The sequence below is a fragment of the Harpia harpyja genome, chromosome 12 (assembly GCF_026419915.1).
Source record: "Harpia harpyja isolate bHarHar1 chromosome 12, bHarHar1 primary haplotype, whole genome shotgun sequence".
Classification (NCBI taxonomy): domain Eukaryota; kingdom Metazoa; phylum Chordata; class Aves; order Accipitriformes; family Accipitridae; genus Harpia; species Harpia harpyja.
In genome coordinates, this window is record NC_068951.1 from 31256349 (window position 1) to 31284152 (window position 27804).

General features: G+C 45.6%; 1 protein-coding gene across 2 annotated transcripts in view; it reads left to right on the forward strand.

Annotated features, from left to right (window-relative positions):
• The window catches only part of FGF12 (fibroblast growth factor 12), a 236415-nt gene that overhangs the window by 89194 nt on the left and 119417 nt on the right, over positions 1–27804 (forward strand). The gene's annotated exons all lie outside the window — the stretch shown is intronic.

Genomic DNA, 27804 nt, shown 5'->3' on the forward strand with positions numbered 1-27804 from the left:
CACCTGCAGCCCCCACCCAAACAGAATCCCCCACACGGGTCTGTACCTTGCACATGACCCTCTCTAGAGTCCCCCATCCCACCTGCAGCCCACACCCGCACAGGTCCCTCTGTCCATATGGGACCTCTGTATCTCACATCCCACCTGGGACCCCCAACCATGACCTCCATCACCACCTGGTCAGGATAGGGATAACCTTCCCTAGAGTGCCTATGGCCCTGCGCAACTCTAGGGATTGGGTTGGACCCACTGTAAGAGCTCCCTTGTGTTGTACCTTGTGTTTGTAGTAGCAGTGTTGCAATGCTTTTCTGGTGGAGGGTGTTAAATGCATTTTTGAGTGGGGATGCCCCTAGAAGTGAAGGGAAATCCCCAGCTGCTCCTGATTGGGGGCTGGGAGACTCCCAGCACCTCTCTTGGCTCCCAGTCTGTTGTGGGGGGAGCATTGCACCAGGATGGGGAGTGCAGTGGGGTGAAGGGCTGAAGGATGTGCTTGATCTTGAGCTGTACTTGAACACTTTTTGAAGAGGGGAATAAGTGCGTGAGTGCCTTGGTTTGGTGTGGCACCGCCCCTGAGTTTTAGGGTGATCTTACTGAAGCTTTTTAAGTGGTGTCTCCACAATTTCTTTTGTGCTATGTGCCTTTCATAAGTCTGACTTTCTTTCTACAATACTGGGTAAACACCTGTGGAAAGAAGCCCCATGTTATTAAGATCTACAGAAGTTACAGTGCTAACCCTACTGCCTTGAGCTTAACTGGGTTTCAGTTCCTACTTGGCTTTTGAGTAGATCTGCTTATCAAACCCTGACTATTGTAATCTTTGGGCACCGAGTGTTTACAAGGATGTCTTTTAGAGTATTGCTTGCTAACACTTGTGTTGTTTCCTTATGTGAGATCTTGGTCCTAGAGGAGAAAAATTTCCATGCCTCCTGCATAAACACTTGGTGTTGTCCATTGAGGAGAAAGGCTGTGCTTGGGGGAACACTGTTGCTGAGGTAGCCTGGATTCCCTTTTGGCCTTGCTAAGGAAAAATTGTTAGTGGTTATAGCCATCTGTGTATGCCTCAGTATCCTCTTCTCTCCCACGAGACTCGTTTGTGCAAGTTGTCTGTGACTGGCTCGTGACAATAGTGGACGTGCTGGAAATCTTTGAGAGAGTAGGCTTGGCTCCCTTGAAAGTATTTTCTGGCCTGCTTTGAAGAATGATGTGATAAATAAATAGAGCAAATTGTGGCTGTGCTTGGAAGCATTACACACATTGTTCTCTTTTCAGTGAAAAACTATACTGGAGTTTTCTTCATAGTGCTATGTGTGAATGTTTGCTTTGTGCCATTCGGAAACCTGGGGCAGTAAAGAGTACAATAACCTACTGGTAAAAATGGGGTGGTGCTCAGGCCATAGGGCATGCTAGGCTGTAACTTCAGTGAACCAGAAGTTGATGATAGTGTCCTAATAGTTGCACTGATGAGCTGGGTTGGCTTTACTCATGAATCCTGTGCTGAAGCACGCTTGATGTGTATGTGGTGACTGAATATTTCTCTATCTCTCCCGCTCTGACAGACTGATACTGAACATTGCGTACTCTTTGTATTTCATGATGTTGTGCTATAAAGAGGCATGGGAATGATCTCCTATTGTTATCTCCAACTGACCTTGTTCTCCAGGTACTAGCCCCATGCCACCACTAGCCTGAGCACTCCAGATGTGGTCTATTGCTTTGAATCAGGCTGCTAAAATACGTTCCCTCTTCTTGGCTGCATTTGTTCCTTTCCCATTAAGGTTGGTCTTTAAGTTCTTGAAAAATGTGCAGTAAAAATGAAATCTTCCACCTATAAAGGGGTCACTGTGTGCTGGGCCTGCTGGAGGAGAGATCTCCTTGCTATATCTTCGAAAGGTAAGCATGCTTCAGGAGATGGGTATACACTCCTGCAACAGCCCTAAAGGTGTAGTGCTGTGCCCAGCATGGCACTGTGGGGACTATGCCAGTCAGAGATGTAAACCAGAAAAAGGATTATAAACTACAGGAAAGGAAGGGCCATGGAAACATGGACTACAACAGTGGCGACATAGAGTGCTATGAGCTACTTACGTGCCCTTCATCCTCTGATCTGAAGAGTTATCCTGATAGTAGGTGATTTATGCCAAACTATTTGGCACTTTATGCACTTAAGTTGAATGACAGATTGACTAAGCCCTTTGCCCTCCTCCTATCTAAGTTTTCTTTAATGTAAACAAGTCATAAGGATGTAAGCACATGTTTAAAGTCAGATTCATACTTGTGTGTTGTGCTGACTCAGAGCCTCAGACCACTCCTGATTCTGACAAACTAATGCATGATACTTCAAAGAAAAACAGTGAAATATTGAAGATAGTTGTAGAGTACTGTACAGCTCTGTTGTGATGCTAGCAAAAATATTAACAAGATTTTTGTTATTGTTATGATAAGACCTCCCACGTTTTTACTCTTAGCGAACTCTAGCCTGTTGTTTTCTTATGCTCCACTTCTGAGGTCTGGAGACACTTGTCTTTGTGCAGAGGCAGGCTTCTTTGGTTGTTTGAGCAGCACCTTGCAAAATGGGGCTTAATGGGTCTCTAAGGCACCACAAAAGTGCAAGTAATTCATAGTAATACAGAGCAAGAGATTTATTCCTAGTCCTTTGTGTATTTCTTTGCAAGTATTTTAGCACAGCAATTGTCCTGTATCATCTTCCAGGTACTTCACTTGTTATCTTAGTTTCAGAATTTGTAAGCTGACCGATTGTATTGCACGTGCAGAGATATTTCCCATCTTGATGGTACAATCGCCATTAATTTTGTTAAGTATTTTATTTTCTCTTCGAACACCTTTTTCCCCTTTGCTTGGGAGGTGTGGTTTGTCAGTCCAGAATCTTTTTTGCTTTTGGTTTCGTGGTCAACACTATGAAACAGATAGCTACTACACTGGTAAGGTTGAGGTAAACATCAGGTAATGATCATGTTGTTGATATAACTATGGATGGAGTTGTGAAAAAACATTTCAGGTGACCTGTACCTGGTCTGCAGCCATTTGGATGCAAAAGGCCCTGTACCCATAGACTACGTAAATAGCAGCATGGAAGTTTCTGCTAGTGAGTGTTTCAGTCCTCCTTCATAAGGACTTCCTATTTGTCTGTATGAGTGGTTCTGTCTCATACCTGTTCTGCCTTTGGCTCCTGTACAGACCCTCCTGTGGGATGCAGCATTGCTAAAACCACAGATATTTCTCACATCATCACATCAACTAGCAACAACATTCAGCAGCAATGCATTTTCAGCTTTGTTTTCAGTAGTAGAGGCTCTGGTATCCAGAGACTGATCTATTCCCAAACATTCAGATAAGAGTACTTCACAGTTTAAATCCCTATTCTGCAAATTGATGCCTTCAGTAGAAATTAAGCTCATATTGAAAGTGAACCCTGAACTTGGCTTCCCTGGGACTCTCACACTGGTAGAATTTGGAGATGGTCCTGGAAATATGCTGATTGATACTGGCTTTATGGCAAATTTAAACGATGTCTGGCACATATTTCTTCATATTTCTCTAGGCATCACAACACTATGTTTCATATTTGGGGCAATAGGAACAAGCATTCTGTCGAGGTAGGCAGGGTCAGATTGTGGCTCTACTATTAGCCTGTCTGTTACTGCCAATATGCATCTTTGCATTTGTCCTGAGACTATCTGGGGCACTGTCATAATGTGTCTGCAGTGTCTGCACATGCAAGACTTCTTATCTGCAGATGCAAATGGAATCACACAACTAAGAGGTACAATTGCATATTCAAGATTAGTATTTGGCTTATGAGCAGAACAGACATTCCTTATTTTGCTTATGCAGTGACCTATGCATTCATGTACACTTACATACACCAATTCTAGAAAATTTTCCCACTGCTGTTGATTCAAGTAGACAGTGGGTTAGAGTGTGTAGCAAATACTGTACAGTCAGCTTCAAATTAATGGAAGCAATAGCTCTGTGTATGTAAGTGACAGATAGTAAAACTTGCAATTCCTTGCTGAGTTAGGTAGGACTTCTGGTCTGTGGCAGATCAGAGTGTGGTATGTGCCTTGCTGGTGGGAGATGGGAAAGGTGGCTTAATGCCACTGAACTGGAGATGGGAGTGGGTCGCAAGGCTGAAAAGCAGTGGTGTTGCACTGGGGGGTCATCAGCACTTTTTCCTTCCTGCACCAGGTCCCTTGCCTGCTATTCTCTGCCACTGTTCAGAGTGTGTCAGTGTTCCTGTGTACATTTTGCTCAGGCTCCCTCTTCCTGTTGTGTGTCTTTAGAAAAGTAACGCTTGCTGACCAGTGGAAATTAACTACGTGCTGTTCCAGCATAATGCCTGTTGTTGACACTCATATGCTAGTGGAAAGAATACCTTTGTCTGATTTAGTTTAATTCACCTGGGAAATGAATTAAGCAAAACTCTGAAAAATCTTTTTTATTGTAATAGGAGCACTCCTCTAGGGTATTATTCAAGAATAGCTATAGCATTTTAAATCCACACTTTCCTTTATTCTGAAGTAACCCTCTCATGTAGACATATGCTAAGCATCTCTCCTGGAAGTCCATAGTGCTTGTGCATCTTTGTAAAAAAATCTCTTCTGGCTGAGCTAGAAATGATGGATTTGATAGAGTTTTTTCTATCATAGAGAAGTTCACAGATACAGATTATAATGAACTTAAAGTTGTACGCATATAACTTTTTTTAAGTGCTCACAGCCAGTTCTGTGTAGTTATGCAAAGGAAAGTCTTTGATATTATGCAGGATTTTATTGTTCAGTTTGCAGTATAATACTTCATAGATCTTCAGAAGCAAATGCGGGTCTGGGGACTCCCTGGGTGTAAGGTGGTTTAGTAATACATAGTTGTCAGCCAGATGTCTGGGCTTACATGGCTTACAGAGCTGGGCATCTGGAATTGCCGGACCTTCACCCAGTCTTCTGAGTCTTTAAACTTGTCTGGGTCCTACCAGAGCGTCACTGATGACGAATCATATTTGTGAAATGCTTTACTTTCAGTGAATGAGCAAATTCAAGCAAATAAGCTTCATCTGAATTTTCTTAAGTAGCTGTAATCAGGACAATAAACAGTACTCTGAAGCAGAGGTTGGCTGGTTTATGGCAATTCTCACCTGGAGGTTTACATGGTTTTGCAAAGGAATAAAGTTCAACTTCCTTCACTTCCCAAACTAAACCAAGGAAAGAGGAAGAGTTTGTCTTGGTTTAAACACCATGTGCAATTCTGACACATTATGAACTGTAAGTCTGTGTGGGAAATGTTAACCAAGAATTTAATGAAAGATTTTTCCATCGGTTTTCCTGAATAACTCTCTATATAAAATAATGTCTTCTGCATTATTGTTTTTCCAATTGAAGAGTAACAAAAGAATCCAGGTTCATAAGCAGATATTTAAAGCTGATGACTTTCAGAGCAAATGCTTTCGGCTTAAGAGCTGTGTGAAGATCGTTAGGTCACGTCCACTCAAAGACCAAGGAGTATTTCCGGAGGTAGGTCTCAGTTCAGTGAACCATCTAAGTGCACACTTAACTCTACGCATGCACCTAGTCCCATTTTAAGATGATCATGTGCTTGAATACTTACCAGAACCGTTGTTTTAGATGAGTGGCTTTCAACCTTTTTTAACATGTACCATCCCTAAAATTCTTTCTGTTTTCGCTGTCCGACAGATCATTGACAGCAGGCTTGTTTTCTATTTCCAGCAGACCCATCTGGAGGTATTCACAGCCATTGGTTCCCAGTTGAAAAGCCCTGTTCATTAAAGAAACTCAAATCCTACTGCTTTGTTTGTGAGAATGATCTACTTCTGGCTTACTGAACTTTGTCTCCAAACCAGTCTACTTCTCTTCCCACAGCCCTTTCTGCTGCTTTCCAGAAGTAACCTGTTCCTTTTTTTACCAAACCGATGCTAGTTGTAAACCTTTTAAGCCAGGTGGTACAGGTATCATCAAAAGTTCAGCAGGCTCTGAAAGCTGGATGAGATTGTTTATAGAATCATGGAATCGTTTAGGTTGGAAAAAACCTTTAAGATCATCAAGTCCAACCATTAACCTAGCACTGCCAAGTCCACCACTAAACCATGTCGCTAAGTGCCACATCTACATGTTTTTTAAATACCTAGAGGGATGGTGACTCAACCACTTCCCCAGGCAGCCTGTTCCAATGCTTGACAGCCCTTTGGGTGAAGAAATTTTTCCTAATATCCAATCTAAACCTCCCCTGCCACAACTTGAGGCCATTTCCTCTCGTCCCATCTCCAGCCACCTGACAGAAGAGACCAGCACCCACCTCACTACAACCTCCTTTCAGGCAGTTGTAGAGACCTATAAGGTCTCCCCTAAGCCTCCTTTTCTCCAGACTAAACAACCCCAGCTCCCTCAGCTGCTCCTCATAAGACTTGTGCTCCAGGCCCTTCACCAGCTGTGTTGCCCTTCTCTGGACACACTCCAGCACCTCCATGTCTTTCCTGCAGTGAGGGGCCCAAAACTGTACACAGTACTCAAGGTGTGGCCTCACCAGTGCCAAGTACTGGGGAACAATCGCTTCCCTAAATGCAATAGTAGTACACAAAGCTTTCAATTGTATGAATAGATGTTTGCTTAAAAGGCCTTTAAATAGATTCTTCCCCTTGGAGGAAAAGAGATGTGTAACATTTAATAATAAAAATAGCGTTTCTTCCCATAGCCTGAAATGGCATGGAAGGAGGTAATCATGTTTTGTATGGCAAAGCATTTTTCTAAATGGCATGTTTATGCCTTTCTAGTATTGTGGCTGTGATTGGCTGCTGGGCCTATTTGCATGTGCTAAATTGCAGTCCTGGGGATCTGTGAAAACAACCCAGCAAAGCCAATCTCAGCTGGGAGCATGGAAGCTGCTGCTAATTTTGTGATGAGCCACCCACAGGCCCAGTGTGAGTCATTATCATTGTTTTGTTTTCCAGAAGTCGGCACTGAATGCTTCCAGGATCCAAAGTATGGATTATCTCTGGAATTGTGTTTATTCCCTTATAGCTTTGTTTGTTCCAGATAAGAGGAAAGAGTAGGGAAAAAAATCCATTCTAAAAAACATGAAATAATTAATTGTTTCCTTATTAGTGTCTTCTTCCTGCTTTAATGTGCATTCACAGCCATTTGTTCATTTGAAAACTCACTTGTGCGTAGCCCAGCAATCACACTGCTCGGTCCTAATCAGCTTGCTTTGTGCCACTGAGGGGATGGGTGAGCAACAGTAAGTACAGTGAGACGAAGCGACTTGACTGAAGTCATTGCTTGGCTCTGGCAGAGCTGAGATGGGGAGTTTCTGCTCTCTGTTCTTGTATGTGTCCCACTAGTTTCTCAGTAAGTCTTTTTATAAGGCCACAGCTGTGCATGGGACCAGCTGGGGCATCCGTTTGCTGTAGGTCAAGAGTCTTTCATGTGAGAAATGCACTGGTCTTATCCCCAGGGTCATAGACCTGATACCCACTTGCTGAGGTTGCTGGTCTTCCTGGAGATAGAACAAGGGGTTGAGAGAACAAGAAAATCCCCCGCCCTCTGCTGGGATTGTGGCAAACATAGTCAATTTGGTCCCAGTTTTTAGCCCTTCTTCCAGGGTGTCTTCTCAAACAAACTTCTTTGGTGTGCCACTGACCGTGCAAGTGTACCTGCAGGGACTGTGGGCAGGATGCAGAAGAAATGCTGGGTCCTTCAGGGAAAAGGCCCAAGAGTAGGAAAATGCATGCATGTGGGCATTCAGAAGCATAGAGAAGCGTTTTAAATGCAAAACGTGGACACGCAGTGGGTGGAAAAGACATGGACAGTGTGGGAGAGCTACATGAACATGGGAGTGGAATAAGGAGCTGAGAGCACCAAGGAAGAGGAATGGAGAAGGGGGGACTTTTAATGAAACTGGCTTAAAAAGTGTAGCTAGACATGCTGCACTTTCTTTGTGGATAAAACTACCCAAACGGCGCTCCCTGCTCTGCCTTAGTCTAGTGACTTTTCGGGATAGGGAATTCTGCTGGGAGGACCCAAAGTATGCTAGGAGGGAGGGACAGGCCACAGCAGTCTTCCTTATGGGGCTTGATGTAGAGCTGGGCATACTTAAACAGAGCATTCAAACTGGAAAAGCACAAGGATCCAAAGTGTCCATGACGCTCCCACAGTGACAATACTCAAGCGTCTCTATGATGTTGGTGTGTCTACAAATGACCACTGGAAGGGGATTGCCAAGTCCTCCAGGCTGCAAATTCCTTCTGAAGTTCTGGATTTCCTCCTTTGTGGCAATGTGAAATGAAAACCAAACCAAACAAAATAATAATGATTATACTGCTGGTGAGACTGGGCAGCCAACGTGCTGCCACTGCTTTTCTGAGTTCCTGTGACTTACTGTTGCCATTGCTTATTTTCTTCCATAGTTGTTTTTTGCTGGTGGAAACAGAAGCTTTTAATTTTATATGTGGCTAGCCCTGACAGGAACATGCATGCCATGGGCTTTTATAAACAAAATCAAGTAGCAGTCAGAGCATCTTTAAGTGTATCTGACCCTATATGGAATCGCAGCACTGACAGTCAAGCACAGACCCTAACGGTTTGGGGATACCCTCCTATGTCGCGGTGCACGGTGCTCTCCTTGCTCCCATCTCTATGTGCCCAAGCCCTTTACTTACCTGCTTCTTGAGTTTAGAAATAGCTTAGGGATATTCTAGGTGGTGTATTGGTGAGGCTGGAGGAACTCTTAGGTGTTGCTTTTGAAAGGCTGATTTCCCCAGGTATTTATGTTCTGTGCAAGCAGGATATAATCTTTGTAAATATTCGGTTGGTCAATCAGACAAATATGTATATAAATATTCACATATGGCTTAACGTCCTGCAGCTGTGCTAGGTGTTCCTCTCTAATAACTGGGATTTACCTTTTATGGATAAGACAAAGAAACTCAGTTTGCTTTTTCCTCTGTTTCTGCATTTGCTGGAGTTTCTGTGATGAATCCTTTACTGTTCTCACCCTTAACCTGAAGAGGCAGTTCTGGGGATATAATTCATGTCTCCCAGCCACTTGCAGGCTGCTCAGCACGTGAAATGCACCTTCCCTGCCTCCACCTCGCCTGGTAAATAGCTGACACACAACATCTTGCTGGAGATCTGTTACTGCCCTGCAGCTCATTCACAGCACCTTGGCCAAGAAGGTGATGAGAATTTGGTTTTTAGGGTTGGTTTGGGGCTTTTTTTGAGCTTAGAAAAGGTCAATTAGAGCAATCAAATTTTTTCAGATGGTATGTGAAGCATGAATAAAAAGCACAGTTAAGTGGGATCATGTCATTTTCTGAGGAAACACTTTAGTGAATGAATTTTGCACTTGTTTGGCATCCCTGGCAAGTGGTGGGACTTGCTGAGAGCACTCCCATGACAGCTTCTCTCCTGCCCATCCACAGCCTGTGCCCTTTGGGTCAATACTTCTCTGTCTAACGTGCTGGCTGGCAAGGCAAGCTCTCCCCTCAGTGAGGGGTGCTCCAACCTCCCAGAGAAGGTCAGGAAACACTGGTTCTATATGATAGTCTGCTAAATATAAAAACACTCAAAACAGAGGCTTTCTTTTTCAGTAGTGGAAAAAAAAAAACAAACTGGAAGAAAGATCCAGACAGGCACACTGCTCTGCGGAATAGACAAGGGTGCCTCTTGGGGACTGTGCTAGGGGCTGTACTGACACAAGGTGGCCCCTGCACTGTGGGGAGAGCTCATTGCCTATGTACATGTCCACTGAGGAAAAAGGGGTTTAACATGAAAATCCTGTTTTGACAAGGGCCTGGCAGGGTGCAGAGAGAGAAATGCAGATCCCTGAAGTGTGCTGGAAAGGCAGGTGTGGGTCTGACACCCACCCAGAGCAGGGAGGAAAGGCTGGGTGCATCCCCCTTACTCAGCCTGGAGGTGTCACTTCTCTTTCTCTCCTGTCCCCCTGCTCACTCGGGTGAGCTCCAAATTCAGTGCAAGTCTTAAACTCACTACCCTTTCCCTGCTGCTTCGTTGCTCCCAGGCTGTAGAAGGGGAAGACAGTACAGTGCTGGGGAAGAGAGAAAGGCATCATGTCTCTATTATTTATGGTTGGTATATTTGGCTGGTAAAACACTGCTGGGATTAAACGTTAGAGAGGAAAGATGTGCTTGCTACTCAGTGAGCACATGTTGCCCCACTAACTGCCAAGGGACAGTCTTCTGTTTGAGCACTTTTATAATCTCTTTTTAAGCCTTGAGACCAGGAGCCAGTGTGTCTTACTGCCTATTTCAGCTTCACTTTATCCACAGCACTGTTGTGTTATAGAGCCAGATCTTCACTGGGTTTAATATAGACTGGAGAGGATTATTTGGCAAAAAAGAAGCCTCTCGGAAAGAAGTCACCAAAAAAGACATATGAAGGCAGCATCAATTAACAGAAAAATATGAGAGCAATTAAACTGGGACAGAATAAAGTGTCCATCTAGCCCAGTAGTCTTTCTCCATCCATGTTGAACAGATGGAAAAAAGTAAGAAAACAGCAATATGATGTGCCCCCCAAATGCTCTCCCAGCTGCTAGCTATTTTCAGCTCAGAAAATTTTCTGAGTCAGACATGGTTCAATGTACTTAGAAATTCTCAGTGGATTTCTCTTCCATGTACTTGACCAGAATCCCCTTGAGTTCACGTACATTTTTAGCATCATAGTGTCCTGTGGAAAGGATTTCCCCAGACTTGTTGCATGTTGCATGCTCCTCCTTTCCTTTGTTTTGAACTTGGTTCTTGCTAGCTTAGGTTGATGCTTTCCTGAGACCTAGTACAGAATGAGCTAGTGTATAACAGATCCTATACTCCTCTCATGCTACTTGTGATTTCATGGACCTCAAGCATACCCCTGCTAAGCTCTATCTCATACAGTCTGAAGAGCCTTTGATCTTCTTTGTTGCCTTTTGCTAAACCATTCCCAGTTCTAGTAAGTGCTTGTTGCAATGAGAGGAGCACAACACCACTCACAAACTATAGCTCGAACATTGCAGGGGTAAATGGGAAAAATGAATTGAATATGCTTCTTTCTATTTTTTTTTTCCCTTAAGTGATTTTCTGATTCTTGTGCGTGGAAGGGAAATACTCTTGGGTTTACTGGTGGCTCAGGTTTGCTGTTTGTGTTCTTCCCCGTGACTTCTCCCCTCCCTGTGGCTGTCAGCTCCATGCCCAGCTCTCCAGCAGAGGCTGAACTAGAACTGAAGGGGAAAGTGGTTGCACTGTCAAACAGCCCATCTCTGAATTACAGTTCCATCAATACGCTCAAGTAGACATCTCACACAAACCAGTTTGCCATGGAGGAGAACTGAATCCTAGATAAATCCAAGTCACCATGATTGCCTAAGTTCAGTGTGTCCTCCAGAATGAGAAGTCTCTTTTTAAAGAGCAGGAGGACCTGAACCAGACTGGCCTTCATGGCATGCCATGTACAGTGGCACCGCCCTCCCTATCCTCACCTAGCAGTGCCAGCCGACAAAAGCAGCTCTTCCATTCTTTTCCCGGGGCCATAGGCAGGCATCTCACTCCTTCATTCCTTCTCTTGCCTCAAGCACCAAGAAAAACAAGGCATTTATTTGCTTTGCTTTCATTTACAATGGACCAGATGGGACCCTGCTCCCATCCTCAGGGGCTCACAAACAAAACAGTGGGGTCAGTCCAGCTGGAGAGATGGTAGTAGTCATGTGGGGTGCAGAAGGGAGAGCAGGCTGGTGAATAGGCTATTATGGCTAAACGATGAGTTTCTGTAGCTGTCAGTCCCTGTGAGCCTGTGATTAAACTGGTATCTCAAGCTGCGTGTGGACACAGCTGCAGTCAGCCATTCAGCCACGTCAGGAGATGAGGATGGCTGTGCTGAAAGCTCTGTGTGTGACGAAGCATAGGAGATCACCTTGAGACACGGTTTTATCTTTTGGATGCTTCGAACTCCATTCTGCCTGACGAGCTGCGGTGGCGGTCGGCTGCCCATAGACCAGAGCAAGAGTGGGGGAGCAGGTTCCGTGCTGATGCGAGATGGTGGGGTGAGATGCTGCCCCTCCTGTGCAGATCTCTGCAGCTGATCTGGGCTTGCCCCGCAGCCAGAGGAGAGGAACCAGAATATCTGGGGTACAACTGAGCTCCTTTGTAGTACACATCTCCTGCATGGTGTGATGAGCTGCAGCTTAAACCCCATTGATTGTATTGACAAGATCTCCACCGGGTGTAAGGGAAGCCAGGGAGAGTTGCTCAGTCTGACATATAGGCTGTGGGTGTCTGCACGTAACTCCACCCTGGGTGCCACCACGCCTCCTTCTGGCTTGTTCCCCTATCTGTACAATGGAGACGATACTGCCTTCTTTGCAAGGTAGCTGTGGGACTAACCCAGGACCTGTATGAACCACTGAAGAACTGTGAGTTTCAACGTAGTGTAATATTACTCCATCTGGACACTGGAACTGGGGGAATGGGTTAGGATTTTAGGTATTTAGCAGAAGATGCACCGTGAGAATTTTAGAGTACAGTTGAGATTCCTCATTTGTGCTTTAAGAAGCATTTGAGACTCCCAGCCATTCAGTAAGTTCCCATTAAAAGCCCATGCATTATAAATTTCTCATGTAAAAGTATTTAAGATTCAGTAGCAGTGCAGCTTGCTCGGGAGAATATGTTGGCTGCCTGTTAAACAGATGAAGGCAATTGCTTTCTAAGGGTTAAGTGTGACCTGTAAACCAAGGCCTGCAGGGTTAGCAAGCGGTCAGCCAGCAGCTGGGATAGCACAATGATGGACGTGTGGATAACAAATGCCCTGTCCTTCCATCCCTCCAAAGAGAGCCTTGCTCAGTGAAGGTTTCTAACACTGAATCAGCAACAGCACTGATTTTAAAGTGCTCAGAGTTACAGCTTCTGCACACTAAATGTTAATGGAAATGTCTCAGGAGGTAGATTTCAGAGAAAACCCTGTTTTCTCTGTTGTTTGAGGCTTACTTATCCTCTATATCACCTGCAGCAGTGTGCTAACGCATGGGCAAAGTGGGCTGTGACCTCAATCAGCTAGTTAATTTTAAGCCCATGCTTAAGTGATTTGCTAAAACTGTGCTTATTCAGAGAAGGAAAGCAGACTGTATTTTCATTGCTCAAGATAGGTGAATTATAACATATAAGTGATTTTAATGATGAAAGGGTAAACTGCGCTTTGAAACAACTATTTAAATTTCCATAAAGAATATTAGTAGCAGTCAGGATGTCAGATGGTAGATAGTCATGTTTATACTTCGATAATAGCCCCTTCAAAGTTACTTGAAACACTCTATTGTGCATTTACATTTTTATCTCTGTATTTTTAAGATGAGAGGAGCTCATTAAACCAAAGTCTTTTTATGGCTCCTGTCAATAGAAAATGTTCTTTTTAAATGTTCAGAAGGAATTGGTTACAGAAGCGTGGGAAAGATAGGGAAGAAATTGTTTTCCTTTCATGTTCCGTATATTCTTCGTCCTTTTGCTTTTTGATGACTAAACTGTTCTGTATTTGCGATTGAAAACTGTTGATTGGAAACTCTTGCAAGAGTAACACAAGTGGGGCTTGATTTTGAAAAATGCATTCGTGATTGTTTGCCTAATCTGTGTGTGCAATTAGCGTGATTGCCACTGGAAATGGCCATCTGAGAACAAACTTTTGGAGATTTCTCTCTTCTTCTGATCTGTTTTCTCTCACTTCTTCTTAAGGTGCCAGCTTCTATGATGTCTAAATATTAACCATGGAGGTTTAATTTGGTAATATGTTTATTGATCTCCTTTCATCTCTTAGGTCTCCACTTTCAAATGTTTGTTAAAAGGCTGAGGATGATTATTCACTTCTGCTTCCTTCTCAAGTCCACTTGATGCAACGTAAGAGGTTCTTTCATCTAAGTGGTTGATCTTGCTATTTAGAGAGTCAGATCCCACCAGGGTCTCTATAGCTTCTTAAATGGCCATAATAATATTTAAGCAGTTTCCAGGCACACACAAAGGATTATGGCTCTCATCTGTCAAATCTCTTACTCCCTCCTGAGGAGACCTGTGCATGCAAGGGACATTCATTGGTGACAAGGTGGGATTTTTGTTTTGTTTTAAATATGTGATGAATTAAAAAAGTAAGATAGATGAGTCTCTAGAGTATTCTCATCAGGGAGGCCAAGAAATGTGGTTCAGGTTAGGGATTTGCAGGCCACATTCAATCTTTGAGCTGACTTAGAGGTTGTTCTTTGTAGGAGCATGGTACCAAGGCTGCAGTTCCTCAGTGGCTTCACTGCAGTGCAAGAGAGGGGGACAAGCCTGTGTTCCCATCATCTGTCGGCACATACCCTTATTCCCTCCCTATGCTGATGCTAGTACTGGGGGGTAAGCCAGAGCAGGAAACTAGCTCCCCACCCCCCCCTTTTTTTTTTAATTATTATTTTTGGCAAGGTTAATTTTCAATCAAATCAGCCTTACCTGAGTCATCATGTGGCCACACAAGCACTGCTGCCATTGGGAGGGAAGCAGCAGGAAAGGTGTAGCAGGAGGCAGGGAGAGGAATGGGTGGAATTACCCCTGTTAGCAGCTACCCACACTTATCTGGGTTTGAAGCGATGGGGTATTGCCCCCCTCCTGGTGACATCTGCATCACGTTCATTGCTCCTGAAATTTTCTCCATCCCAAGATACAACTAAGTCAAATTGAAAGATTAGGTGCCCCTCCCGTTTTGGGATGCGACTCAGACCTGTAGTTGCAGAGGTGGGAGAGCCATGGCAGTGCTGCAGAAGACAAATATTCCCTGGATCATTAATCACGGGATGGAGAGCACACTGGCTGATTGCTTATTGGCTGTAGTCTTTCATTAAGAGTAAACTCAATTTTCCCAGTATCGACAGCTGCCTGATGGAGGGGCCGTGCTATGTGGCAGGCACTGAACTGCCAAAAGCAAACACCCAGATATAGCCATATGTCAAGAATGATACCAGCGGTGTATTTCCTTCTTTTCTTCTGTTCTCTCTCTCCTTGTTGAGAAGAAACAACTTCTAGGGATGAGATGTTAAATATGCTAATCCTGGCCTGTCTGCTAGCTAGGAAATGCTGGGACGTTAATGTACTTTAAGTGGGGAAGCTGGTTCTTGTTTGTCCTTTCTCATTCCTGGCCTGGGTTGGGACTGATTTAATTATAGAAATGTAGTACCATTGTCAGAAGGTCCTACAAGCCAAATAAAACCTTCATTTTCTTCCTGCCCAGTCCTTCCGATCCTTCCCAAAGCACAAATATTTATTGTGCTGTGAGGAAGAACTTTGGAAAGAAACAAGCAGAGCATGTTTTACTAGGGAGCATCAGTTGCTGCTGGCCCCAGCACTGCTCTTCCCCCTGCCCTGTCCAACCAAGGGCCCTGTCCATCAGCACAGCTCGCTTGAACATCTTCTCTCCTCGTACTGAGAGCTGCTCCAGGCCCTTTCAAACATATAATTATAGATGTGAAAAAATAAACTTGTTCTTATTCAGCACCTGATAAAATGGTGACTCAGCCATTTTCATTTTGCATTGGAAATGCAAGTTCTCGCGCATTCAGAGTGCTCACCAGCGTGCCGTCTGAATCTTAAAAGGAGCTGTGTCTGCCCACTGGAAGGGCAAAATGGTTACAAATGCAAAAGGCCACATGGAGGCTTTCATAAGTAACTTCATTTGGCCACATGATGAAGCAAACCAAGGTCAGTTACCTGTCTCTGCACTTAACCTGTCTCTGCACCTACCCTTGCAATGTAGTTATCTCAGCAAGACCCTGACTTGCACCTAGCAGTGGGCTGTGGAGATTTTATCTTCATACATTTATCCATTCCTGATAGTCAGGATAAATATCCCACCCTTGATATCGGACAGCCTGCAGTGGGTTTTGCCAGGCGGACCTGTGCTAAAGGGATCTATATTCTGCCAGCTATGCAGGAGAGCAAAGCAACTTGGTGTGTGCAGCGAAACACAGCAAAAGTTGGTAACTCGCAGCCCCTCGCTGTACCCACTAGACAGCACTTGTGCAGTACTTTTGTCTTGGCAGGAGGGAGCACAGCCTGAGCCGTGGGAGGTCTGAAGAGCATCTACACTCCTGGGTGATCTTCTGGGCAGTGGGACTCCTACCACTGCAATGTCATGCTTCAAAGAAAGATGCCACATAAAGCAGAAGAGCAGGAAGAAGTCTTGGAGAAGGCAATTCCTGGCTTATCCCTGCAGACAGCTTCATCCAGACTTCTGGAGGATTTACTTAAGCCAAACCTGCACACAACCTGTGGGGCTTCATTTAGGACTGCCTACGTGCAGCTGCGTGATCTTTTGTTGCATTGGCTATCAGGTTAAACACACAGGAACAAATGAGAGGATTGAACCAGGCCAATCTGGCAGCTAGGAGCTCTCTGGCCACTGGGGCTGCAGGTTCAGCCCAGCATTTGAGACAAATAGCGGAGCAAAGACACCTGATTAGGTTTAGGATGGCCCTTGTGAACAGGGTGATGACACCATGTTCCTAAAATAAAGATGTTTCTGTGCTGTGTCAGGAGATCACTGGTATACAAGCTGGAAGCAAGGTACGTGCTGAGAGGCATAAATCTTTCTAACCAGCTTCAGCTGAGTTATTTTTAAGCTCAGGGCAGGCAGTGCTATGAATCCCATCCCATTAGGGCTGGAGGAGTGTCAGCCAGCAAGATGGTCTCTCTGGAGCATGAGTCCCCTCTTCTTCCTGCCCACATGCCCTGTGCCATGCAAAGAAAGTCCCTGGGCTGTGACAAGACTGAAAGGATAACAGGGGCAGTAACTGAAGCATCCATGCCCTATCTCTGCCAGGCTTTGTGAGGGAGGGCTTGAAAGTCCTCGCGGTAAGCTAGGTAGGTACAGCACATTATTTGATTTTGGTTTAGAATTAATTCATTAAATGGTATTTTATTGAATGCCTCTAGAGCAGCCAGAGTTGTAGGATAAATATCTATATAGAACAGGTGCTGGGTTAAGAAAAGATGCAAAAGATGTACAAATACATGGTTTTGCCCTTGCTTCTACCTGAAGGACCGTGAGGACTTGACTCTATGATCTTATGGGTCCCTTCCAACTCAACATTCTATGATTCTATGACTTTTCTGGAATCAATTACTCCTTATACCCCTTCTGGACATGAGGCTTTTTTATGTTTTCATGTAATTCAGGAAACAAATGCATTCATGAGGCAAAAACCAAGTCCATACCTGCTTCTCCTCCATCTTGTGCCCAACCTGTGCCCAAACACAGCACCTTGTGGCAGCTTTTCACAGGAATATACTGAACTGAACCCAAATTGGTGGCTAGTCCCTCTTTCTCCAAGCATTTGCACTTGCATCAAATGCTGATGTAGCTGAGTAAACAGGTCCCCTCATGGGAAGCACTGTAACATCTCTGAACATGAGCCAAAATCCTTTAATCATAAAGAGATAATCCACTAAGTAATTTGAGCCCAGCAGTCTGCTGGGCATGGGGGATGCTTTCTGGCTTTGCTCCCAAAGATTCAAAAAGTTCTCTAGAAACTGCTACCCTAGTGAAGGGAACAGAGGGAGAGCCAGTAGAAGACGACATTTGGACTTGGAGTTTTGTTTTTTCCCATGGTAATGTAACTTTCTAAGTAAAAAAAAAAAAAAAGAAATCTTGCTTTGTTCTTTTTTTTAGTCTGTTGGGGAAAAGTTGACATTTCTTGTAGAAAGAAGGATCTTTCCATGGGATATTGCCTACATCTAATTCTCCTCTGACAAAATGTGGGTGTGTTTTTACTGATGAAAAAGTCTTTCCCTAAGTGTTCAAGGATGTGGAAGCAGTGGTGCTTTACAAATCATACTCTGTCATGAAATGGCAGGTGAGCGTGTGTGTATTTGTGCATCTGTTCCCACTGCCTGTAGTGGCTGGGGTGAGCTCTCACTGGCTGTGTCGTAAGCCCAGTAGCATTAGCAGAAATGCCTCCCCAGCTTGGGCAGGGGGGGATATATTTTGGAAGTGCAGGAGCCCAGGATATCTGCCATGCGGTCCAGTCCAGGTTAATGGCGTGCAGGTGATCTGTCACTGTGGCTCGTGTGATATGGAGCTGCAATAACTCTGTTGCTTTGGCTCTGGTGATTGAACACAGAGTTTTGTCCTTGTTTCTGGGAAGTCAGGTGGGGCTCACAGCGTGTGATCCAGCAGCAGGTGGGATGTCCCTGGTCCCTCTACAGACATCTCGGGTTGTCATGCGGACCTGCCCTACACAGCAGTTCAAAGGAGGTTTCTGCTTTTGCAGGGCCTAGCAGGAAATTTGCAGGCAGCCTTGCAGGAAAACTACATTTCAGCAGGACAGCTGTGTCCTTTGAATGGCTTACAGGGTGGAGGAGAAGTTTGTCAGTGGCCCAGTAGCAGGATGTTTGTCAGACCTACAGTTCTTTGCAACTGTCTGGAGTCCCTTAAACTGCTGACAAGAGGCTGATCATGGGAGAAGGGATAGAGACTTGGGATGGTGCTACGGTGGGGTAGGGCCTCCCTTGACCCTGAGCATTGCTGCAGTCCTGTTAGGAGAACAGCACGTGTTTGTCAGCAGGGACCTAAGGGCTACCTGGGGGTAATCGTGCCTCTTGGTTACAAGACAGTCCTTGCTGTTGCCCTCTGTCAGAGGGGTGGAGGCAGTTGTGGTGGTCGTACCTCTTTCTGTTGAAGGTTTTTGTGTTATGCTGCTTTGGGTGATCTTAGGTCAGCAGTGACAGCCTCCTTGGAGGCTCTGTCCCTGAGACCTAACCAGCCCCTCATGGTGCAGAGCTGGGACCTTCAGCCTAGGACTCTGTGTCACCTCTGTCCCCTCCTTGGGTGAGTCGCCTTTGTGAGTAACATCTCACGATGATGCTGTCTCCTGGAGTGTCCATTAACAATCGCTGGACTCGTTTCTCTCCCCATCTTTCTTGTAGCAGTCGTCCTTTTTTTCTTTTTTTTTCCTTTAGGATGTTTGCACTGAATTTGGGGAAGTGCAGAGCAGAGATTTGCATAATTTGCTTTAATCTAGCTAGGTCCGGCAGCAATAGTAGTGTTGATGTGTTCGTCACATAAGCACATACCCAGAATGGCCAGTGTGCTGGCATAAATTATGCTGCAGCTCAAGCATTTTATTTTTTCTGCTGTTTTTATTACCCAGGATAAATAGGTTATAGTTAGATGTGCCTACCAATATCTCAAATACACCTTTGGTTCCTTTCAGTAACACTTTACCACTGACCCATCCTCCATGGGACTTTCCAGTTAAACTTATATCTCATAAGAAGCATCAGGATTATTCTTGTCTTGGACCATAGTATTCTTCCAGTTAATGTGATCATCCCCAGAATAGAAAAATTTTAAGCAACCAGCTATTTTCAGCCAAGCCCCTGACGTGCCCAGCTTCTACCACTTGAAGTGAATGTCACATATTTTCACTTCTTTGACAGAAAAGCGTGGCCAGATTCTTTTCTAAAAAAATATTCTTAATTTTGTGGCTATTGTTTCTTCTCTACTGGATTTCAATTTCTACTTATTCTTGAAAGTAGCAAGAGATACATATCCAAATCTGCTAGATAGTTTTTCAAACTATAACTTAGTTTAGACACATGTATGTGCCTTTTATTTTAATGATAAACCTCAGCAAGCTTGAAAATTAGTGATACAGACTGATAGCTATTCCTGGAGGCATCCATAGACTTAAAACATCAGCCCATGTTTCTGTCTTTTATTTCCTTGGGTTTTTTTGTCTGTACAGTAATATTCATAGAGTATGAGAGAGCATTCATAGAGCATTTTTTATGTAATTTGTGATACCTGTTAAAGTGCTTTGCATAGTTATCTGAATGAATCAGTTGTGCAAAATTCTGTGTTCATTCTGCTTTTTCTGACACTCTGCAAATTTCTACATAATCGGTGTAGGGAACCAAAGTAAGTACGATATAGGAGCAGAGATGCAGATGGGGAATATCTGCTGTGAATTCCTGTGATGGTCAGGAAAGAGGAGGCCATCAAGCCAGTTTTGAAGAATGTCCTGTCAGAGCTGGACTGAACTTGAATGTGTCCTGGTACATTTCCATAACGAAGCAAAAAATCCTGCAGCGAGGCAGACTGATCGAACCCTGCCGACGGCTTGCTCAGCCCGCGCAGGAGCAGCCTCCGCATCTCCCGTCTGCAAACTGGGTTTGATCAGGGTGTGAGCAGCCATGGCTTTAAAATGTTCCTTGCCATATGTTATAGTGCTACTTGTGTTCGCCAGCCTAACTTGCAGCTGTGCGTGACACAAACAAAATCTGAGTCCAAAATCTGCATGCCGGGCAGAACATGGGATCCTTTTCTGTCTGCTCTCCAAAACACTCATCGCGTGCTTTTTGCCTTTTTGTAGTTTTCAGTTCTTCACCACCTGCAAGTCACTGGTGTTTTCTAAAGACTGGAAAGAAAAAAAAAAAAACCACCACCTTCTGACTGCAGTCTGTACTGTGGCTGCTGGCACCACGCAGGCTCACTGTGGGCATTAAGGCTAATGTCGCCTACACCATTACCCAGCCGGGAGGCAGCTGCTGGCAGGGAGAGCCGCTTTCTGCAGAAGCAGGGAAGGGCTGAGGCTTCTCAGTGTACAGATGCTTTTTGCGAACATATGCTTAATTAAGAGGCAAACTTGCTGCCTGCTCTGCAGCATGGGTATCTAGGCTCCTTTCAGACAGGTATTTGCTTTGCCGGGTGCTTATGCTTTTTAAGGGGTCTGAAAACGCTGGTGGTTGTGTTTGTGCAGCCGCGCTTCAAGCCCCACGCGTCAGGTGCTGTTAGCACGCCGAGCTGCCAGCTTCATTAAGGTAATTGCGCCCAAGGCCTTTCCTTCCTTCTCCTGGTTTAATGAGGAGCCAGAGCATCCCCTTGATGCCTCCCTGTGGCTGCTCGGCCGCACGGCTTCAGGGAGCTGCAGGAAGGTGGGAGCTGGAACCAGTTTGCCCTCTGCCCCTACAGCCATCACCTACAAAGCCCAACACCGGGAAGGGCAAGGTGAGCTCCTAAGAGCACGTTTTGTTGCTTAAACAAGTATCTTGGCTTCTAAAGCTGCAATTTGTCCCTCCCTTTGGAACGCTCACCCCTATCAGAAAGCTGTGCAGGTTTGGAACCCCTCATCAGCCCTTCCCTAAGCCTCGGTCTCTCAATCAGCGGCCAAATCCCCGGCGGAGCTGGCAGCTGCGGCAGACCCAGCAGGGATAAACGGGCCATGCACTTTGCAGCGCGTTGGTGGCACAGCACGGCGGCAGGGACAGCTTAACCCTCTTTTGCAGAACGGGTGCAGCAATGGCAGCTGGCGGGCGGCTGAGAGCCCCCTCTCCCTGGGGGGGGACGGCCTGAAAATGGGCACGTGGCTCGGGGAGCTCCAAATACCCGTGCTTAAACAGAAGTCGCTTAACGTATCTGCCAAGCCCGGCCTGTTTTCTTTCTCTCCACTGTTCTCCCTGCACCCGTCACAGGAATGCCTTTTCCACAGGGAAATGCATTTTCTGTGCCCAGTTTGTGATGCATGTGACATCTTCAGTGAAAAACGAACATTTCTCCTGCAGCATTTTCAGGTTTCTGCATCCCAAGAGGAGGTAATGAATGGGGATTTCAACCCGCAGCCCCAGGATGTCTCACTAGGGAGTTCAGGGAACACCTGCAGAAATGCACATCTGTGCCCCAAACACAGAGCCGTGTTCTTGTGCCCGGCAGGTTTCCAGCCTTTTCATTCATTAAAGATGATCCAGGATGAAGACAATTAATTATTCACTAAGAGTCATTTTGAATTTTCACTGGCTGCAAGAAGTGCCTGTGGGACCACAGGAAAACAAGCATGGCAGCAAGGCACGGGCTTGCTCCACGCTGGCACACTGGGTCAGAGCCCCCCAAGAGCCTGCCAGACCAGTACCCTACTCCCCAGGGCCAGGCAGGCAGGCACTGGGGGGGTTGAAGCACTGTGCCAGACTGTCATGAGCTGGCAGAGGCAATGACAGCAGAGCGTGAACCCTTCAGGGACCTCAGGAGCCTACTTGGGTTGCTATGCTGTGCTGCAAAAAGCAAAGCTGTCCTGGACCCATGTTTTTCCAGCTGTGCAGACACACAGAGGAGCCAGGGGCTTACTGTACTGCAGGACACATTTTTCCCTGCTGTGAGACAGAAACCACCAGCTCAGGTACTGCAAGGTGAGAGGAGGAAAGGGAAGCCCACAGCCAGCTTGTATTAAAGGATGTGATAAAGATACCACTGTGGTTCATACCTGAATGAGTTTTAGGCCAGCTGCTGAGAGCAATACCAGCCCACGAGGCTATGCTGAGCTGCAGGCTGCGTGCCGGAGTTGCTGCCGGCGCTGTGTCTGCCTGTGCCAGACTCAACAGCGTGAGAAATGTGAGCGGGGCTCCGCTCGCTCCTGGCAGGCCCTCTGTAAGGCCAGGGTGACTCCCCAGATTTCAGCGTAAGTAGGAGAGGCATTTGCACCTCCTCCGCTTTTGGTGGGGCATTATGTGCCTGAGCCAGGGTTCTGCTCAAGCAAAAGTGGCTGCACTTAACTGCTGTTCACATTGGTGTAACAGCCATTGGCTGGGAAGTCCTTGTAATTACTTAGCACCAAGAAAACTGGAAGAATCTTGTAGAATGAAACTATCTCATAGAAACCCTAATTACTTCCCTAAGCAGAAAGCTAACAAGGTAGAGCACTAGCTGTGTTCTTTTCAGGTCATTTTATTCCAAATGGAGTTAATCTTATACCTGTGCTGTGCCCAGGGCTGTGCTGCAGGTACCCAGGAGGCTGTTCTGGCTGTTCTTACACCTTGTTCAAAACAAAATTTACTGGAAAAATTGCTAAGATGAGAGCTCAGTGTTGGCCCACCAAGACTTTGCAGCATCCTGCATGTACTTCTTATTTGCTATGATCAATGACACTGCAAAGGCTGTGTCCCAGGGTAGGAAATGCCTAATTGTATAAACAGGCTATACTGGGAAGGAAAACAGTACCCAGGAGAGAAAGCAGTGGTGCATTAGAAATAATGGGCTCTATCAGTGTGATTTTGTTGGGCAAGGTAACCTCGAAGATTTATTTAAATAGGCCAGAGATGTGAGTGACTGCTACACTCTCACTTTGTAATACGTTTGCCAGTCAGAGAGCAGCTAGCAGTAAAGCCACTGCTTTTTACAGCGTAAGTTCATTTAAACCATGGCTCTGCAGTACTTGTTCTGTGGTGAGTTAAAGCAATACCTAGCGCATTTCTCTGTGTAGGAGAAATGGGTATTCAGACAGGAATAGCTGCGTTCGTTTGTGGCTTTTTTCTGTTAATTTTCTGCAAATTTCAAAGATCTCCTGAAGAACAAATATTGAATAGATCTGTTTAATGAGAAAAAAACTTAGAAGATTTGCCCCTGTGACCTATTATCAGTTCTTGCTGCGGAGTCAGGACGTGGGACCAAGAGGACTGTGGAAATTTCCTGTTCCCAGGCAAGCAACTAGCCCATAGAGCACAAACCCATTTTATTCTGTTAAAATAGAATATAGTGCTTGACATTAATGCTGCAGTGGAAAGCTGTATGCAGCCTCTTTCCTACGTTAATTTCCTATTTTATAGGACAAATTACAAATGTTGGGCTTGCATGACTGGCAGAGCAAGAACTGCTCAAGGCAACATAAACAACCAGCTATGAATAACAGCGAGCGGGGACTTTCACAACTTGCTTGCAGATAAATGAACAAGCAATACAGCTAAGGCCAAACTAGTTAGCTAATGTTTTTCTTTGTAATGCATGCACCTGCATTACCCTGCAGGTTGTAATATCCGGAGCTGATGTGGTAGTACATCTGTGTGAGTGGTGTCCCTTATTGCTTGGCGGTATACCCAGAGGCACTCACTAGATTTTGCTGGATGTATATTCGGACAGCTAAAGTGCAGAATCTAATCTTCCCAGCTCTCGCCATTTGTATAGGATGACTGTGCTAAAATGGATGGTCAAGGGGCAAAAGCTGCCTCCCTTACTGTAAATTTTGTGTATGAAACAACCGCAGGTCTGGATTTGGACAGCTGCCTTCTGCTTCTGAGTGAGTCCTGGCCTGCAGCGACCAGGACCAGGCAGGAGGGAAGGAGTGTGTAAGAAACTGTTGTGTACCCCTTATGGGGTAGAAAAAAAGCACTGAAACCCATATGGTGTCTCTGCTTAGCTGTAAAACAAGGCCAAGGTGTTTAATGATGCCTGCTCCAAGGGTCTAGTCGCCTTCTGACTCGGCTGCCTATGGCTTGCTCGAAAATCCCTGTCTCCTTTGCTGTGCTGTCCCCTGGCCGGTCTGGCAGGGACATTGCAGGGTGTTGCTCTGCACTGTTAAATGGGTGATTTGTTCCACCTTGTTGCTGGTTGCATTTTGAGCGGGGAGTGAAGGTGACCTTGGTACGTACTCAGTTTTCTGGAGTCTGCAAAGCAGAGCAAGATCAGTGGAGGCAAGTAGGCATTTCCAGTGTCAGTTATAGACCTTTGCATTTAGCAGCAAGCAACTTAGCATTTGCACTCGGATTTGCTAGGTACAGTGCACAAGGGAGGCAGTTTAACTTAGTGCTGGGAGGACAACAGGTCTGGGGTTTCGTGCAGTGCCAAAAACTTTGGTGGGAAAGAATGAGATTTGAAACAGTCCAAAACTCTGTTTCTAACTTGTTAAAAATACTTAGAATAAAGCACCCTAAATAAAAGAATAGGCAAGCGTTTGACTTGCAGAGAAAAACCTTTTCCTTCCTTTCAGTTCTCTCAAGTGTTTTTCAAACTAGTACTGTAAAATGGCACAAATTCACCAAATATTCTGGTCAAACCACATGCAGGTGTCTTTTTTTTAAACGTGGAGATGATGAGACAGATCACTTCATTGACCTGTCACCTGCAGCACAGGACACCTGCTGCCAGACACAGAGCTGCCAAGAGCGCAAAGGCTCAGGAGCCCTGCGTGAGCTGGAAGGGAAGAGCCAGGCTGAGAACGATGCAAAGCCCTCACACTTGAACGGGAGCGAGTGGTGGCCCCGGGCAGGCAGAAGAGCCGTGGTATTGCTGGAGAAACTCTTGCCTTAGAAAACGGCCGAGGATAGACGGGTCCATCCGGGCAAGGTCTCGTGTGGGTTGCGGATGGGTTGCCGGACCGCTGCTGAGCCGTGCCACGGGTGAGTGTGTCCCTGTGAGCACCAGGTGGCAGTGCTGTCGCAGGGAGAGCCGCGGCGGCGGCAGCGGGTCCCGTGTCCCCCCCCCGGTGCCCCTGCAGGCTGGCGGGGTGCTGGAGAAAGTTCTGCTCGGGAAGCGGCCCGGCTTCCCCCGCAGCCCTCTCCTGTGAAGGTGCTGAGCAACAGCCTCTCCTTTCACTGATCTCCAGGGCATGCGTATGTTCCGAGTTTGAGCCGAAACTGTCTTTTTTCAAGTTTCTGTTCAACAGGAAGCCCCCAGCTTGCAGGGCTCGAGTCCGACAAGTTTTACCCGGGATGTGGCGAAGGTGCTAATCGGCTGCACGCAGCGAACCGGGGCTGCAAATTCTGCCCGGTGGGAAGCGGGGTGGCGAGGTGCCTCGGCTCTGCCCCGGCTAGACCCGCGGGACCGGCGTGGATGCCTCGTCTCCCTCCTTCCTCTTGAACACGGGCGTTTAGAGCAGCATTTCTTGGCTGCCAGCAGCGCCGTTTCCCTCCAGCAAGTCCTGGGCCCTGGTAAAATCCCCTGGGGCAGCTTTGCTGCCTGCGTGAGACCCAGCTCCTTGCTGCAGAGCAAGCGGACAGCAGAGGGGGGCCAGAGCCCAGCAGCTGTGCTAGCACATTGCTCAAAAGGTGAATGCTGTCAAGCTACCAGAGTGACTTGGGGGGGTGTTGCTGTGCTGAAGTCCCAGTTTAAATGAATAAAGGTCTTCCAGACAGCTATAAAAACCCCCTTCCTCTGCATTTACAGTCTAGGGGGTTTTTTTTCTTCTTTTTTCTCTTTTCCTTTTTTTTCCCTTCCCCCTTCTTTTTTCTTTTTTCTTTTATCTTTTTTCCTTTTTTCTCTTACCTTTTTTCTTTTTTCTTCCTTTTACCCCTTTTTTCCTTTTCCCCTTTTTCCTTTTTTCCCCTTTTTCTCTTCTTTTGTTTTTCTTTTTTCTTTTTCTTTTCCCTTTTTTCTTTTTTCCTTTTTCTATATTTCCTTTTCTTGCCTTTTTCACTTACCCACTTTCTCCCTTTTTCTCCCCTTTTCTTTTTCCCTCTTTTCTTTTTTCCTTTTTTATCTTTTCCCTCTTTTCTCCCTTTTCCTCCTTTTTTTTCCTTTTTTTTTCTTTCTTTTTTCTTTTTTTTTTTTTTTTTCTTTCCCCCTCCCTTTTCCCTTGAGTCCCTTGGGGCAGGCCGCAGGCGACTCCTCGACCCGGGATGCTCATCTTCGGTCCCGCGGTGCGTGCGCGGCTGCGGAGCGGCAGTGCCGCCCAGCGGCGGCTCAGCCGCCGCTGGGCGGCACTGCCGCTCCGCAGCCGCCCCCCCCCCCCCAATCGGCCTATGTGCTTGGTAGCTTTTTTATATACTGTTTATATATGCTGTTTGATAATTGGTGCATTTTTGGCAAACATTTGCAGACGTTAAAAATGATGGAACTAAAGAAAGGGTGGGAGAGGGATGCTTCAGAAAGGGCATAGTTTAAGATAAAAATCATTAGTGGTGTCTTTCCCGTGTAAATTCAGGGGTGCATGCCCTTATCTGGACTGATGTAAATAGGTAGTGATTTTTATCCTAATTTTCTTAAATCCGTGTGGGTTTGATTGTGGAGCCTCAGCATCTCTTACAGCATAAAGAGTGCACACTGCTGCGTAGGGTACAGGACTGGCCTGCTGCCAGAGACATGGCAGCAGGCTTTTTGTGTCTCTTGGTGCTGTAGAAGTACGTAGTACATGGTCAGCCCCAGGGGGACAGCATTGTAGCTTGGTGAAAAGAAACTCAAACTTGTTTTTTTCCTCGTTTCATTGGTGATTCCTGTATTTTTCTCAGTTTCAGGAGCAACGCTGGTGTGGTTGGTTCACCTTCATGGCAGGCTCTCTCTCTTTCCAGCTCCCATATCTGGCTGCTGTCCCCCTCTGTTGCATGTCAGTCTGTGGATCCTCGTGCCATGGGATTGTCCACCTTCATTATAAAAGGGATTAATTGAGCCCCTTCCAATCTTAATTGTAAATACCTGATTTGAACTATTCCATATGGAAAAAGGAAAAAATAGACTTGCTCTAACCCATAGACCACTGGAAACAAAACTGGGAAAGCTTTGGCTTAAACACAGCGGTGACCAGGATGCCCCAAACAAAAATCCACATTGGATTTATGAGATCAAATGAGGCAAAATGAGATCTTCTCCCAATTTTAGAAAAAAAAATAAATCATAACCTGGGGAGCTTTACTTTGTTCCAAATCATTATCTAATTGCACTTCAAATTTTTCCATGAGAGACAAATTCCAAGATATTTTGCACTCCCCCCCCCCAAAAGACATTGGGAAGTTTAAAAAGTTTTGTGGGTTCCTGAAAATTAACCTTTTAAGGGTTAAATAATGTGGAAAAGAAACAAGATTAATTTCAAGCAAACCAAAATAGTTCTGTGAACCCAATATTGTTTTCCAGGTTTTTTAATTCATTGTAGGAAAAAAAGATGACTCAGTGCAACGCTGTGTATTTTTTCTTATTTTTGTCACTCTCCTCACATGCACAAAAAAAAACCCTGAAAAAAATTCTGAAGTTGCATATGCTGAGAACTTTAATCCTACAGCCTTGCGAGGTGCAGTTACTCTTGCCA